This window comes from Fragaria vesca, linkage group LG4, assembly GCF_000184155.1.
Source record: "Fragaria vesca subsp. vesca linkage group LG4, FraVesHawaii_1.0, whole genome shotgun sequence".
NCBI lineage: Eukaryota > Viridiplantae > Streptophyta > Magnoliopsida > Rosales > Rosaceae > Fragaria > Fragaria vesca.
The window spans coordinates 22,188,365-22,201,030 of record NC_020494.1 but is presented as its reverse complement, the minus strand read 5'-3'; the positions used below and the strand labels follow the sequence as shown (position 1 = coordinate 22,201,030).

Sequence of the window (12,666 nt, the reverse complement as noted above, 5' to 3'; positions counted from 1 at the left end):
TTGAAGACCTGACCGTTCTCAAGTGAATCAGGTAGTTCATGTGCATATGCATCACATATTCTTCACTGAGGATGGCAGTTTCACTTGCCATCCTAGATTGGATGATACCCATGCTTGTATCTGTCCTGATCTCTGAGTCTGTCCAGGTGCATATTCAAATGTATTTGCTTCAGTTGTTAAGTATTTGAATCTCAAATCCTTTTAGCAAAACATTAGTTTATTCGTACTTAGGCTCCAAGTCAGTCTAGGATGGTGTGGCAACCAACCCGTGACCACATGACTAGAGCCTCATTGAGTCCAGCTGGGTTTCTGTGATACACAAACCAAGTCAGCGGCTAGTCCATGTGATCCACCGCCCAAGCTATCAGCTGTCCTAAATACCCTCTTAGGAAAAATGGTTTTGTAGAGTCTTTATGCCTGACCAAACTGATTAAGTTTTTCAAAACCATTTGTCTTTTTCTGTTGGCTTCATTCCCATCTGGGAAAATCTCTCCTTGCCTCTGCTTTAGGCGTGTTGGATCTGTCAGTCCCTTTCTGTCCTACTTTCAGGAAGACAAATCACTACAGTCCAAATATGAAGCCATCTTGAATTGGCAATTGTGCCTGCCCGTTCATGGCTGGCACTTTGCCTATATATATGAGGCTCTGCTCCTCATACTCCTTGGTTGTTGAAAATTATCATTTGCATTTTCTCCCCTTGAGTCTTAGCATTATTGCTCCTTTGCTCCTTTGCTCTAAGTCTTCCTCGTTGATTATAAATCTTAGAGCTGAGCACCAAAACATTTTCAAAACCCGTTTCATTGTTCATTGTTCATGCATACCTTGAGAGCGGTCTAGGTGATGCAACCCGGTGAAGTCTTCATAGAGAATTAGCTAAGGAGTTAGTTAAGTTCGTGTGAAGCAAGTTGTAAGCTGTCTCAGAGAATTAGCTAAAGGCGTTAGTTAAGTTCTGCTTTGAAGCTTAGCATAGCCCTATGTGTAAAACACTTGAGAGATAAGAGAGCAAGTTCAGTTGAGTGCTAGTGGTAGACTAGGCAGTATGGCTAGGCGTTGTGCCATCCTCTGAGTTGTGAGTCTTGTAAAAAGTGTGTTTACAATAGTGGAAAAGTTTGCCTCTCAGGAGTTAGAGGCACGTAGTTTTTCTCCCTGGTTGCAGGGTTTCTGCGAGTAAAAAACATACTGGTGTTATATCTTTACTTTCCAGTATTCGCATATTTACATTCACAACTTAGTCTCACAGCAAACAAGATAGCCAAATCTTTGCTATCCTTGTAAGCGGGATAGAGCAAAAAGTTGTCAGGGCCTATTCACTCCCCCTCTAGGACCTTCAAAATGGCAGCCCCTTGACAGCCCTAGGTGGGTCATGGGCCCCTTTGGCTTCCCTAGGTGGGCCTAGCAGGGCCAATGAGGGTCAAGGCGGGCCAAGATGGGTCATGGCGGCCTAAGGCGGGCCAAGACGAGTTAAAACAGTCTCTTGGCAACCCTAGGCGGGTCATGGCGACCCCTTGGCGAGTCATGGCGGCTTCTTGGTGGCCCGAGGCGGGTCTAGGAGGGTCAAGGCGGCCCAAGGCGGTCCAAGGCAGGTCAAGGTGGGTCAAGACGACCCCATGGCTGCCCTAGGCAACCCCTTGGCGGGTCGAGGAGGGTTAAGGCGGCTCTAGGCGGGTTTAAGAGGGTCAAGGCCGTTCAAGGCGGTCCAAGGCGGGTCAAGACAGGCCAAGATGGGCCTAGGCAGATCAAGGCCGGTTAAGACGGGTCAAGGCGGGTTAAGACGGGTCAAGACGGATCAAGGCGGGTCAAGACGGGTCAAGGCGGGCCCTAGGGAGGTCAAGGCGGCCCTAGGCGAGTCTAGGAGAGTCAAGACGGCCCTAGACGGGTCTAGGAGGGTCAAGGCTGTTCAAGGCGGGTCAAGACGGGTTATAGCGGGCCATAGGGAGGTCAAAACAGCCCTAGGCGTTTAAAGGCAGCCCCGTGGAGGGTCAAGACGTCCCCTTAGCGGCCCTTTGGCGAGGTCAAGGTGGCCTTAGGGGGGTCAAGGCGTGTAAATGCATCTCCTTGGCGGCTCTAGGTGGGTCATGGTGCCCCCTTGGCTGCCCTAAGGTGGGTTATGGCGGCCCTCGATGGGCCTAGGAGGGTCATAGCGACCCCATGGCGAGTCATGGTGGCTTCTTGGTGGATATCGACATCGACGAGACCGAGACGAAGCTATTCACACCGGTCGTACTCGTCGTCGTGGCTGAAATTCAAAGATCACCGGCGAACCTAGAAATCCTTCTCTTCTTCTTTTCTCTCTCGCCGGAGCTCCTTTTCGAAAGAACACATAGAGGTTGGGGACGACGAGACGAAGCTGTTGACACCGGTTGGATGTCGAGAGGTGGCCGGACGACTAAGAACGATCGATGCTCCGTCGATGTAGAGAGGCTGGAGATAGGAGACGAAGTCGGTCCGGACTCGATCTAATGAAGTCCAAGTTGATCCACATCACTATATGTTAAGAGGTGTCTGTAAGCACACCCGAACGAAAAAACCGGAGACAAAAAAAAAAGTGAAACTGGGCAGTAACTTGTGTGCTACCGGTTTTGGGTCGAATTGGGTAAACTTGAAATGAGGAACAATACCTCATTTTATTTTGAAACTAAGGTTTCCAATGTCAATATGAGAAGAATTGAAGAAAACATAATTTTAAAAAGTCAATCAATACCAATTAAAACAACAATTTCAACAGCTTTACAAAACACGGCATGCGTGACTTTATTTAGGCCAGATCGCGAGTAAATTGATAAAAGACATAGATTTTTAAAGCTAAAATGGTTCACTATATATTAGGAACTGTCTATAAGCACACCCGAATGGAAAAAGCCGGAGTTCCAAAAAAAATGAAACTTGCCAGAAACTCGTGTGCTATAGCAAGTGGTTTTGGCTCAAAACGGGTGAAATTTGAAATGAGTGGCAATACCTCGTTTTCTTTTAAAATTAAGGTTCCTGGTGTCAATATGAAAAGAATCAAAGAGAACGGAATCTTGGAAAGTCACTCAATACCAATTAAAATAGCAAATTCAACAGCTTTATAAAACCTGGCGCGCGTGAGTTATTTAAACCCGATCACGAGTAAATTGATAAAAGGCATGGATTTTTTAAAGCTAGAAATGTTCAATATATATTAGGAGGTGGCTATATGCACACCCGAACGAAAAAATCCGTAGTCCCAAAAAAAGTGAAACTGGCTAGAAACTCGTGTGCTATATCAAGTGGTTTTGGCTCAAAATGGGTGAAATTTGGAATGAGGGGCAATACCTCATTTTCTTTTAAAATAAGGTTCCTGGTGTCAATATGAAAATTGAAGTGAACGGAATCTTGGAAAGTCACTCAATACCAATTAAAACAGCAAATTCAACAGCTTTACAAAACACGACACGTGTGAGTTTATTTAGGCCTGATCGCGAGTAAATTAATAAAAGACACGGATTTTTGAAGCTAGAATGGTTCACTATATGTTAGGAGGTGTCTGTAAGCACACTCAAACGGAAAAAGGCGAAGGCTTAAAAAAAGTGAAACTTGCCAGAAACTCGTGTGCTATAGCAAGTGGTTTTGGCTCAAATTGGGTGAAATTTGAAATGAGTGGCACTACCTCATTTTCTTTTAAAATTAAGGTTCCTGGTGTCAATATGAAAAGAATTGAAGAGAATGGAATCTTGGAAAGTCACTCAATACCAATTAAAATAGCAAATTCAACAGCTTTATAAAACCCAGCACCCGTGAGTTATTTAAGCCCGATCGCGAGTAAATTGATAAAAGACATGGATTTTTAAAGCTAGAAAGGTTCAATATATGTTAGGAAGTGTCTATAAGCACACCCGAACGGAAAAAGCCAGAGTCCCAAAAAAAGTGAAACTAGCTAGAAACTAGTGTGCTGTAGCAAGTAAATTTGGCTCAAATTGGGTGAAATTTGAAATGAGTGGCAATACCTCATTTTCTTTTAAAATTAAGATTCCTGGTGTCAATATGAAAAAATTTGAAGTGAACGGTATCTTGGAAAGTCACTCAATACCAATCAAAATAGCAAATTCAACAGCTTTATAAAACCCGGCATGCGTGAGTTATTTAAGACCGATCACGAGTAAATTGATAAAAGATATGAATTTTTAAAGCTAGAAAGCTTCAATATATGTTAGGAAGTGTCTATAAGCACACCCGAAACAGAAAAAGCCTGAGTTCCAAAAAAAGTGAAACTGGCTAAAACTCATGTGTTATAGCAAGTGGTTTTGGCTCAAATTGGGTGAAATTTGAAATGAGGGGCCATACCTCATTTGCTTTTAAAAATAAGGTTCCTGGTGTCAATATGAAAAAAATGGAAGAGAACTGAATCTTGGAAAGTCACTCAATACCAATTAAAACAGCAAATTCAACAGCTTTACAAAACACGGTAGACGTGAGTTTATTTAAGCCCGATCGCGAGTAAATTGATAAAAGACACAGATTTTTGAAGCTAGAATGGTTCAATATATGTTCGCATGTGTCTGTAAGCACACCCGAATAGAAAAAACCGGAGGCTCAAAAAAAGTGAAACTTGCCAGAAAGTCGTGTAGCAAGGGGTTTTAGCTCGAATTGGGTGAAATTTTAAATTTGGGACAATACCTCATTTTCTTTTGAAACTAAGGTTTCCGATGTCAATATGAGAAGAATTGAAGAGAACATAAACTTAAAAAGTCACTCAATACCAATTAAACAACAATTTTAACAGCTTTACAAAACACGAAATGCGTGAGTTATTTAGGCCCGATCGCGAGTAAATTGATAAAAGACTTGGATTTTTGAAGCTAGAATAGTTCAATATACGTTAGGAGGTGTTTATAAGCACACCTGAACAAAAAAAGCCGGACTCCCAAAAAATATGAAACTGACTAGAAACTCGTGTGCTATAACAAGTGGTTTTAGCTCGAATTGGGCGAAATTTGAAATGAGGGGCAATACCTCATTTTCTTTTAATAAAAAGGTTCTCGGTGTCAATATGAAAAGAATTGAAGAAAACAGAATTTTGGAAAGTCACTCAATACCAACCAAGACGGGCTCTTAGCGGCCCTAGACCGGTCAAAGCGTGTAAAGGTACCCCCTTGGCGGGCCTAGGTGGGTCATGGCGCCCCCTTGGTTGCCCTAGGTGGGTCATGGCACCCCCTTAGCGGCCCTAGGAGGGTTAAAGTGCGTTAATGCAGGTTAAGGCAGTCCCTAAAGAGGGTCATGACGACGCTTTGGCGAGTCATGGCTGCTTCGTTGTGGCACTAGGCAGCCCAAAGCGGGACAAGGCGGCTAATGGCGGGCCAAGGCAGGTCAAGGCGGTCTAAGGCGGGTCAAGTCGGTCCAAGGCGGGTCAAGGCGGTCCAAAGCGGGTCAAGACGGGCAAAGGCGGGTCAAAGCGGGCAAGGCGGGTCAAAGCAGCCTAAGGCGGGCAAAAGCGGGTTAAAGTGGCCCAAGGCGGGTCAAGGCAAGTCAAGGCAGGACAAAGCGCCCCCTTGGCCTCCCTTTGGCTACCTTCTAGGTGGCCCTAGGCGGGTGTAGGAGGGTCAAGGTGGCCTAAGACGGTTCAAGGCGGCCCAAGGATAGCCCAGGAGGGTCAAGGACTAGGAAGCACGGAATCGCCGAGAGACACGCGCTTCTCGCTTCCGAAGCGGAAGCGAAGCGGAAACGCCGTGGAAGCGGCCAGAAGCGATCGGAATCACGCTTCCGGAAAAAGCAGATATGGGAGCGCGACGGAAGCGCGAGCTTCCGGATTTGGAAGAGCGACGGTGGAACTTATGTAGGAAGCGCGACCTCCATCTCGCCGTCGTTCATCTTCAGTCTGGTCGTTGCCGCCGTTGCTCTTGTCTACGGATCTACTCTCAGGGTAAGAGACTCAGAGGTATCGTCTGGGTCTGCCAATGGGTGGTGTTGAGGGGTTTGGATTTTCCCGATTTGTTACACAGGATAGAAGATGATCGCCATATGAGGGAGAAGAGAGAGCGAGTAAAGAGAGAAGAAAGATGGAGAAGATGAGGGAGGAGAGAGAAAAGAGTGAAGCCAATCTTGATTGGTTTGCTATTGATTGATAGTGCGGTGGTGCAAACTGTAGAATATGAAATCTTCTTATGAGAAGAAATCCAATACATGCACCTCCATACAAAGAAGTAGTGTTTCCCTTCCTCAAATACCCAAAAACTACTCCATCCAACAGCAACATTTTATTTCATATATTCTAATATATATATATATATATATATATATTATATTTATTTTATTCCGCGCTTCCAAAACGCTTCCTCTTTCAAGTATTTTTGAAAAAAAACACTTCCGCGTTTCCAAACGCTTCGCTTCTACGCTTCCGCTTCCGATTCCATGTAACGTAGGTCAAGGAGGGCCAAGATGGTCCAAGGCGGGTCAAAGCGCCCCTTGGCTGGCTTAGGTGGGCCTAGAAGAGCCGAGGAGGGTTAAGACGGGCCAAGGCGGCCTCTTGGCGGCCCTAGACGCACCTAGGATGGTCATGGCGACCAATTGGAGAGTCAAGGCGGCTTCTTGGTGGCCCTTGGTGGGTCTAGGAGGGCTAAGGTGGCCCAAGGCGTTCCAAGGCAGGCCAAGGCGGGTCGGGTCAAGGCGCCCCCTTGGCCGCCCCTTGGCTGCCTTAGGTAGGCCTAAAAGAGCCGAGGAGAATCTAGATGGGCCAAGATGGGTCAAGACGGCCCCTTTACGGCCCTAGACAGAACTAGGAGGGTTATGGCGACCCCTTGGCGAGTCAAGGCGGCTTCTTCAAGGCTCTAGGTGGGTCTAGGAAGGTAAAGGCGGCCCAAGGAGGGTCAAAGTGGGTCAAGGCGGCCCAAGATGATTCAAGGCGGGTCAAGGCGGGAGAGCTGGTCAAGCCGAGCCAAGTCAGCCCCATGGCGGGTCTAGGCAGGTCCAAGGCAGGTTAAGGCGGCCCCATGGCGGCTATAGGCAGCCCTAGGTGGGTCTAGGAGGGTCAAGGCGGTGCAAAGCCGTTCAAGGTGGGTCAAAGCGGGTTAAGGCGGGCAAAGACGGGTCAAAATGGGTTAAGGAGGCCCTAGACGGGTCAAGGTAGTCAAGGCGTGTAAAGGCAGCCCCTTAACGGGCCTAGGCGGGTTATGGCGAGTCATGGCGGCTTCTTGGTGGCCCTAGGCGGGTTTAAGAGGGTCAAGGCGGGTCAAGGCAGGTCAAGGTGGCCCCTTGGCGGATGTAGGTAGTCTATAGATTGGACAAGGCGGCCCTTTGCGGCTCAAGGTGGGTCTTGGCGCCCCCTTGACTGCCCTAAGTAGGCCTAGCAGGGCCGAGGAGGGTCAAGGCGAGGAAAAATGGTTCAAGGCAGGTCAAAGTGGCTCAAGGCGGGTCAAGATGGGTCAAAGGCAAGTCAAAGCGGGTCAAGGTGGGCCAAGGCGGGTCAAGGCAAGTCAAAGCGGGTCAAGGCGGCCCATGGCGACTTAAAACGGTCCAAGGTGAGTCAAAGCGCCCATTTGGCCTCCCCTTGGTTGTCTTCTAGGTGGCCCTAGGCGAGTCTAAGAGGTTCAAGGCAGCCCAAGGCTGGTAAAGGCAGCCCATGGCGGGTCAAAACGCCCCATTGGCCGCCCCTTGGCTGCCTTAGGAAGGCCTAGAACAGCCGAGGAGGGTCAAGGCAGGTCAAGACGGACCTTGGCGGCCTTAGACAGGCCTAGGAGGGTCATGAAGACCCTTGGCGAGTCAAGGCGGCTTCTTGGTGGCCCTAGGTGGGTCTAGGAGGGTCAAGGCAGCTCAAGGCGTTCCAAAGCGGGTCAGGGCGGCCCAAGGCAGGTCAAAGCGGGTCGTGGCGGGTCAAGACGGGCCAAGGCGGGTCAAGATGGTCCATTGACGGACATATGCAGCCGCTTGGCGGGTCAAGACAGCCTTATGCGTGTAAAGGCAGCCCCTAGGCATGTCAAGGCGTCCCCATTGGCGGCCTTAGGAATGTCAAGGCAGCCTCTTGGCGGCCCTAAACGGGTCAAGACGTGTAAAGGGGGAGCCCCTTTGCGGCCCTAGGTGGGTCATGGCGCCCCCTTGGCTGCCTTAGGTGGGCCTAGAAGGGTCGAGGAGGGTCAAGGCGGCCCAACATGGGTCAGGACGGGTTAAGGCGGTCCGTTGGCAGCCCTAGGCGGTCCAAGGAGGTCACGGCGATGCCTTGGCAAGTCATGGCGGCTTCAAGGCGGGCCAAGGCAGGCCAAGGCGGTCTAGGGCGGGGGCCAAGGCGGTTCAAGACAGACCAAAGCGGATCAAGACGGACCAAGGCGGGTTAAGGTGTCAAGGTGTTCAAAGGCGGCCCAAGGCGGGTCAAGGCACCCCTTTGACTGCTCCTTGGTTGCCCTAGGTGGGCCTAGAAGAGCCGAGGAGGGTCAAGGGGGCCCCTTGGCTGCCCTAGACGGGTCTAGGAGGGTCATGGCGACCCCTTGGCGAGTCATGGCGGCTTCTTGGTAGCCTTAGGTGGGTCCAAGACGGTCAAGGCGGCCCATGGCGGCCTAAGACGGGTCAAAACGGTCTAAGGCGGGCTAAAGCAGGTCAAGGCAGGTCAAGACGGATCAAGGTGGCCCCTTGGCAGACGTAGGCAGCCCCTCGGCCGGTCATGGCGGGCCCTAGGCGTGTAAATGCAGCCCCTCGGTGGGTCAAGACGTCCCTTTGGCGGCCCTAAGTGGGCCTAAAAAGGCCAAGGAGGGTCACAAGGCGGCCCTAGGAGGGTAAAGGCGGGTCACGAAGGGTCAATCAGCCCAAGTCGATTCAAGGCGGGTAAAAGCAGCCCAAAGCGGGCCAAGGATGGTCAAGGCGGCCTAGGGCGGGTCAAGGTGGGTCAAGGCTGGTCAAGACGGGTCAAGGTGTTCCTTTGGCTGACGTAGGCAGCCTCTTGGCGGGTCATGGCGGGCCTTAGGCGTGTAAATGCAGCCCATTGGTGGGTCAAGGTGGTCCTAAGGAGGTCCAAACAGCCCTAGGCGTGTCAAGGCGGCCTCTTGGCTGCCCTAGAAGGGTCAAGGCGTGTAAAGGCAGCCCCTTAGCGGGCCTAGGTGGGTCATGACGCCTCCTTGGTTTCCTTAGGTGGGTCATGGCGGCCCTAGGAGGGTCAAACCGGGCCAAGACGGGTCAATACGGGTTAAAGCGGTCCCTATGGAGGGTCATGGCGACACCTTGGTCAAGGCAGGCCAAGGTGTGTCAAGGCGGTCAATGACGGCTCAAGGAGGTCTAAAGCTGGTCAAGGCGGTCCAAGGTGGGTCAAATTGCCCCCTTGGCCGCCCCTTGGCTACCTTAGGTGGGCCTAGAAGAGCCGAGGAGGGTCAAGGAGGGCGAAGGACGGGTCAAGGCGGCCCCTTGGTGAGTCAAGGCGGCTTCTTAGTGGCCCTAGGTGGGTCTAGGAGGGTCAAGGAGGCCAAGGCGAGTCATGGCGCCCCCTTGGCCACACCTTCGACTGTCTTAGGTGGGCCTAGAAGAGCCGAGGAGGATCAAGGCGGGCCAAAACGGGTCAAGGCGGCCCCTTGATGGCCCTAGACGGGCCTACGAGGGTCATGGCGACTCCTTGGCTAGTCAAGGCGGCTTCTTGGTGGCCTTAGGTTGGTCTAGGAGGGTCAATGTGGGTTAAGGCGGGTCAAGCCTGGCCAAGGCGGGTCAAAGTACCCATTTGGCCGCCCCTTGGCTGCCTTCGCAGTGGCCCTAGGCGGGTCTAGGAGGGTCAAGCCGGCCCAAGGCGTTCCCAAACGGGTTAAGGCGACCCAAGACGGGTCTAAGAGGGTCATGGCGACCCCTTGGCGAGTGATGGCGACTTCTTGGTGGCCTTAGGTGGGTCAAGGCGGCCCATGGCGGCCCAAGGCGGTCCAAAGCGGGCTAAGGCAGGTCAAGGCGGGCCAAGACGGGTCAAGGTGGTCCCTTGGCAGACGTTGGAAGCCCCTTGGCGGGTCATAGCGGGCCCTAGGTGTGTAAATGCAGCCCCTTGACCGGTCAAGACGTCCCTTTGGTGGTCCTAAGCGAGCCTAGAAATGCCGAGGAGGGTCAAGGCGGCCCCTTGGCGGCCCTAATGGTCAAGACGGGACAAGGCAAGTCAAGGTGGGTCAAGGCTTCCCAAGACAGGCCAAGGTGGGTCAAGGTGGCCCTAAGGAGGTCAAAACAACCCTAAGCGTGTCAAGTCGGCCCCCCCTTGGAGGCCCTAGGACTGCCAATGCAGCCCCTTGGCGGCCCTAGTCGGGTCAAGGCGTGTAAAGGCAGCCCCTTGGCGCCCCTAGGTGGGTCATGGCTGCCCTAGGTGGGCCTAGAAGGGTCGAGGAGGGTCAAGGTGGCCCAACACGGGTCAGGACGGGTTAAGGCGGTCCGTTGGTGGCCCTAGATGGTCCCTAGGGAGGGTCATGGCGACACCTTGGCGAGTCATGGCAGCTTTAAGGTGGGTCAATGCGGGCTAAGGCGGTTCAAAGCATGTCAAGGCGGTCCAAAGCGGGTTAAGGCGGGTCAAAGCGGGTAAAGGCGTGTCAAGACGGGTCAAAGCGGCCCATGGCGTGTCAAGGAGGTCCAAGGAGGGTCAAGGCGTGTCAAGGCGGCCAATGGCGGCTCAAGGAGGTCCAAGGAGGGTCAAAGCGCCCCCTTGGCTGCCTTAGGTGGGCCTAGAAGAGTTAAGGATGGTCAAGGCAGGTCAAGGCGACCCTAGACGGGCCTAAGAGGGTCATGGCGACCCCTTGGCGAGTTAAGGCGGCTTCTTGGTGGCCCTAGGTGGGTCTAGGAGGGTCAAGCAGCCCAAGGCGGTCCAAGGCGGGTCATAGCGCCCCCATGGCCGCCCCTTGACTGCCTTAGGTGGGCCTAGAAGAGCCGAGGAGGATCAAGGCGGGTCAAGGCAGCCCCTAGACAGGCCTAGGTGGGTCATGGCGACTCCTTGGCTAGTCAAGGGGGCTTCTTGGTGGCCCGAGGTTGGTCTAGGTGGGTTAAAGGGGTTAAGGCGGCCCAAGACGGGTCATGGCAGGTCAAGCCGGGCTAAGGCGGGTCAAGGCGGTCCAAAACGGGTCAAGGCGGGTCAAGGTGGGCCAAGACGGGTCAAAGGCAAGTCAAGGTGGGCCAAGGTGGGTTAAGGCAAGTCAAAGCAGGTCAAGGCGGCCCATGGTAGCTTAAAGCGGTCCAAGGCGGGTCAAATTGCCAATTTAGCCTCCCCTTGGCTGCCTTCGCGGTGGCCCTAGGCGGGTCTAGGAGGGTCAAGGCGGCCCAAGGCGTTCCAAAGCGGGTCAAGGTGACTTCTTGGTGGCCTTAGGTGGGTCCAAGATGGTAAAGGCGGCCCAAGGCGGGCTAAGGCAGGTCAAGGCGGGTCAACGCAGACCAAAACGGGTCAAGGTGGTCCCCTTGCAGACGTAGGAAGCCCTTTGACGGCCCTAGGCGGGTCATGGCGGGCCCTAGGCGTGTAAATGCAGCCCTTGGCGGGTCAATACGTCCCCTTAGCGGCCTTAAGCGAGCCTAGAAAGGCCGAGGAGGGTCAAGACGGCCCCTTGGCGGCCCTAATGGTCAGGACGGGACAACGTAGGTCAAAGCTTCCCAAGACAGGCCAAGGCGGGTCAAGGTGGCCCTAAGGAGGTCAAAACAGCCCTAGGCGTGTCAAGGTGGCCCCCCCTTGGAGGCCTAGATGAGTCAAGGCGTGTAAAGGCAGCCCCTTAGCGGCCCTAGGTGGGTCATGGCCCCCCCTTGGTTGCCCTAGGTGGGTCATGGCGCCCCCTTGGCGGCCCTAGGTGGTTCAAAGCGGGCCAAGATGGGTCAATGCGGGTTATGGCGGTCCCTAGGGAGGGTCATGGCGACGCGGACGCCTTTGCGAGTCATGGTGGCTATTGGCGGCCTAAGCCGGTTCAAGGCCGGTCAAGGCGGCCTAAGCTGTTCCAAGGCAGGTCAAGGCGGGTCATGGCTACCCAAGGCGGTCCAAGGTGGGTCAATGTAATATCCTAAACTATTTTGTTTGTTTTATTAGGTTATTTTTTAGTTTTATTGAGATTTTAGGTATTTTTACTTTTGTCAAAAAAAAAAAATAATAAATTAATTACTACGTTCAGTAAGAACGCAGCAATCATTCCCTTTTTGTCGTGCTCTCTCTCAGCACGCATGCAAAGTGAGAGATGGCATACATAGGAGAGCCTAGAGAGTTGGGCTAGTAGATTAGGATGGATTGGGAGAAGAGGAGAGTGGATTTCGATCAAAAACAGATGGGAGGAGCAAAGAGAGAGTTTTGGAAACAGATAGAAACTTAGTGGGTGTGAGAGGGAAACTTAGTTTGGTCTTGTCTCTGTGTAAGGTAGGATTCTCATCCCCTTTGGTATTTTCGAATTCAGTTCTTGAGATATCAATTACCTTGATCCTTGATTCTTATTTTTGTTCAATTATATGTTTCCTATGATTAATTATACAGTAGTATTTGGACTTCGAATTCATAGACCCGGTTAGGTATCAGAGTTAGTTAGAATTTCATTATGTTTTGATTAGAAGCCGTAGTGATTGCAGCTCTAAAAGAATGGTGTTCTTGAGATGTTCTTGAGTTGGGTGTCCAAATCAGATTTTGGATCTTTTTGATTCATTGTTGGTTGTGTTTAGGAACATCTTAGAGCTCTGGAAATGTTGTCTAACTGTTTTGAAGCTTTATAATCTCTTTTACTACTCCATAAATCGAATCAAAGTCTTCAAATTCGA

General features: G+C 51.7%; 1 non-coding gene across 1 annotated transcript in view; it reads left to right on the top strand.

Moving 5' to 3' along the window:
* Nucleotides 1-12,088: 12,088 nt before the first annotated feature.
* The window catches only part of LOC101300139, a 1,837-nt gene continuing 1,259 nt past the window's right edge, over nucleotides 12,089-12,666 (top strand). The window contains exon 1 of the transcript XR_184553.1: nucleotides 12,089-12,274. This is a non-coding gene — a transcript (uncharacterized LOC101300139). The remainder of the gene's footprint in view (nucleotides 12,275-12,666) is intronic.